Genomic DNA, 3,487 nt, shown 5'->3' on the forward strand with positions numbered 1-3,487 from the left:
ATATTGAACAGATATTTAGGCTTTGCTCTCTGTCTTTGGCAGGTTCAATATCCAGCATTTATTAAGAGTTTTCAAGAAAGACATTTCATTGTTAGAGTCTGACAATAGCTTTGGTTATCAGGAAAGAGCATGTGTGAATTCACAGAAATCTCATTTTACTTCCTCGCTGGGAGCAGTTCTTTTACCCCAATGTGGCACCAAAGGAAACAGCTGCAGATGATCTATTGATTTTAGCAAGAATTGACTGAAATGTCGTATAGCCTTTTTACAGCTGAATTCTGGGACAGCTGAGGTATAGCAGATTAATTTCTGTGTTACAGTGCAAACACATTAGATTTTGGACTCAGGCTGACTCTGTTGTGTGTTAGTTGTGGGGCCCTAGCTTAGTAAATTAGCCACCCTGAGACTTAGTTTTTTTTTTTTTTTAAGGAAATAGGAAGCATAGTAAACTATAGTAGCTACTGTTTTTGGCTGTCCAATATGCTTTCCTCTCCTTTCTTATCATAATAATTCCCTTCTCCTTTGGAGAACTTCTCTCCCTCTCCATTTGAACACAGTGGGATTGTCAGTCATTGTGGTCCCCACATACCCTCTCAGTGGGGCATGTGACTGTGGTTGTGCTAGCCTCATGAGCCGTATTACTCTAGACACAGTGATTGCTCCAAGTTGTGGTGATGTGATCCTAGCCCAGTCAGTCCATGAAAGCAGAGGAGAAAGACTTGTCCTCTTCCCCTTGAGTATCATGTAATGTAAGAAATCAGGTGTGCATCTGTTGCTGGTCATATTCCTCAACATGAGATGAAGGTGAAGATCTACCTGTACAAGGAAAAAGAGAGACCAAAAGCAAAGAAATACGGAAACAAGTTGAAGTAAGAGGTGGCTGGAGAACCAGAGCTGTAGTAGCTAAGATGGGCTTCAGGTGAAGCAAGCCAGCGCCTAGAGTATCAAAATTCAAGGAGACACTCGCTTTCAGGGTCCTGCAAGTCCCAAGTCAGCACTTGCATGACTTTTCTTTCTTAAATATTGTACCGTAGGCAGGATACTTGACTTATTGTGGTCTTGTCCCTGCTGGTGACTGTCTTAGCTTTGGTGTCTCCAGAAGCCAACATTGAGAGAGAGAATTGAACACAACCAGTTTATTGGAAGATGATCCTGGGAAACGTTTGTAGGGGGGAAGGGGAAACATGGAAAGGAGGGCAGCCAGTAAGGGACCTTTTACCGAGCCACTCACCTCTGTGGGCACCGACAGCTCCCTCCCACTGGGGACCTCGAGGAGTAACCAGTTGCTGTCCAGTGCATTCTGATTCATGTGACCCCTGTGTGTCCGAGTAGAACAGTGCTCCATAAGCTTTCCAATGGTTGGTTTTTTTGGAACTAGATCACTAGGACTTCCTTCCAAAGCATTGCTGGGTGGGTTCAGAGTGCAAGCCTTTCAGTTCACAGCCAGGTGTGTTAACCCTTTGCATCACCAGGGAGTAGCTGAAGGTGCAAGCAGCTGATGTATTTATGCACCAGTTCTCCACTCATCAGTGGTTGATGGGTGCTCCAAGCAGCCTCACCTCTCCAGCATTTCTGGCTTCCATGTGCAGGACAGAGAGGACCATCTGGAGAGAGGCACAGGTATTCACAGTAAGCAGCCTGAGGTGTGTACAGGTGAATGAGAAGGGACGTGGGTGGGCACCAGCAATGCTGCCACCTTTGCATTGCTTCCAGTCCTGTGAGCACCATCCACCATCTTTGCTGGGCCCAGAAACAAACACACCTTTTATTATTATTATTATTATTATTATTGTTTTGCTTATATGAGATCCACCTGGACATTTAGCATTTGCAACCTGAAGAGTCCTGACCAGTCAGCAGCTAACAGTTATATTCCTGGAAATTGGACACCCATATCTTCCTTGTCTCACAACACTCCATTGTGTGTAGGGGGCATTGTTGTTGTTGTTGTTGTTATGTGCCGTTGAGTCAGCCCTGACTCATAGCGACCCCTCCTTGGGTTTCCGAGGCAGTATTACTACGGAAGTAGGATTGCCCAACCTTCCTTCCGAGGAGTGGCTGGTGGGTTTGAACCACCAGCCTTCTGGTTAGCAGTCAAGTGCCTTAGCCACTATGCTACCAGAGCTGTGGGGGGCATTATCAGTCCCATTTTACAGATGACCAGTTGGAGGCCTGGAGAGGACACACACAGTCTGCTTTGTTTCTGTGTAGTCCCACCCAAACAGCAAAGTCGGATTGAAATTAGCTTCAATCACATGTTTATGACCTGGAAACTATGAGGGACAGAGGACAGTGTTCTTTGATTTCCACCAATATAGTATGTTTGGTTTTGGAAGCCAGGGCTAGTGCTAGGGCTGGGGTGAGGGGTAGGGCTAGGATTAGGGTTAGGGTCCAGAGTAGTATTAGGGATGTCATGTTTGGAAAAGCAGAGGGTCAATGAAAATGAGGGAAATTCACTGTGAGGTGGATTGACCCAATAGCCTCACCACTGGGCTCAAACATCAGAGATCATGAAGATGTGTCACGACTGGGCAATGTTTGGTCCTGTGGCAACTAACAAAAACAACATATAACATCTAGTCATATATATAAAATAAATGAATGAACATTATCGAATTGAATTTGTGAAAATGAATGAAGAACTTAACAATCAATCAATGGAAGATCTAATTGAATGGTTTGAATCGATTGTTGCTGGATCAGGGCCCAAGGAGTTCTGGTGGCACAGTGCCTAAGGCATTTGACTTCTAACCAGAAGGTTAGTGGTTCAAATCTACCAGCCACTCCACAGAAGGAAGACTAGGCAATCTACTTTCGTAAAGATTTACTGCCTCAGAAACCCAGTGGGGGTTGCTATGGTTTTGGTTTGGATCAGCGTCCAGAGGTATATTTCTCAACTTCCCCTCCGACACGCTCTCATTTTCCACTTTCACCTCATTTTTTACTGTGCTGCCTCCTCCAGCCCTCTTCCACCCCTTCCTTTGTACCCCTTTGATACCTTCACCAGAAGAAGCATTGCTCCAGCAGAGAGAATCCAGGGTGCAATGTTCCACTTTGAGGTAGCTTTGAAGTCAACAGGGCTTAATTATTTTCCAGGGAAGGAGGAAGATACCTTTGGGAAAACTTGCTGAGAAGTTTGCTTCAAAAATGGGTTTCTGGGATTGGCAAGTGGGCCCTCTGCTTAAGGAGCTGCTGGGTCGAAGCAAAATAAACATGGTGTTAATTAAAATTCATGAAATAGCCAGAGGCAGACTGCATAGAGAAAAGCAGAAAGTGGCACAGAGTTGTATGATAATAGCTCTTTATGTCCCTCCAAGGAAGATTCTGGATAAAATTGAGCCAGAGCTGTACAGATGATCATTCCAGACTCAATGCTGCCTTATTATGCCAACAGGATCATTCCCACACCCGAGCATATTGTGGGTTGTCTCATCCACATTTGCAGACTTTCACATCTGCATCTGAATTCATCATATGAAAAAATTTG

The sequence above is a fragment of the Orycteropus afer genome, unplaced genomic scaffold, assembly GCF_000298275.1.
Source record: "Orycteropus afer afer isolate SDZICR_OR568_19922 unplaced genomic scaffold, OryAfe1.0 scaffold00224, whole genome shotgun sequence".
Taxonomy (NCBI): Eukaryota; Metazoa; Chordata; class Mammalia; order Tubulidentata; family Orycteropodidae; genus Orycteropus; species Orycteropus afer.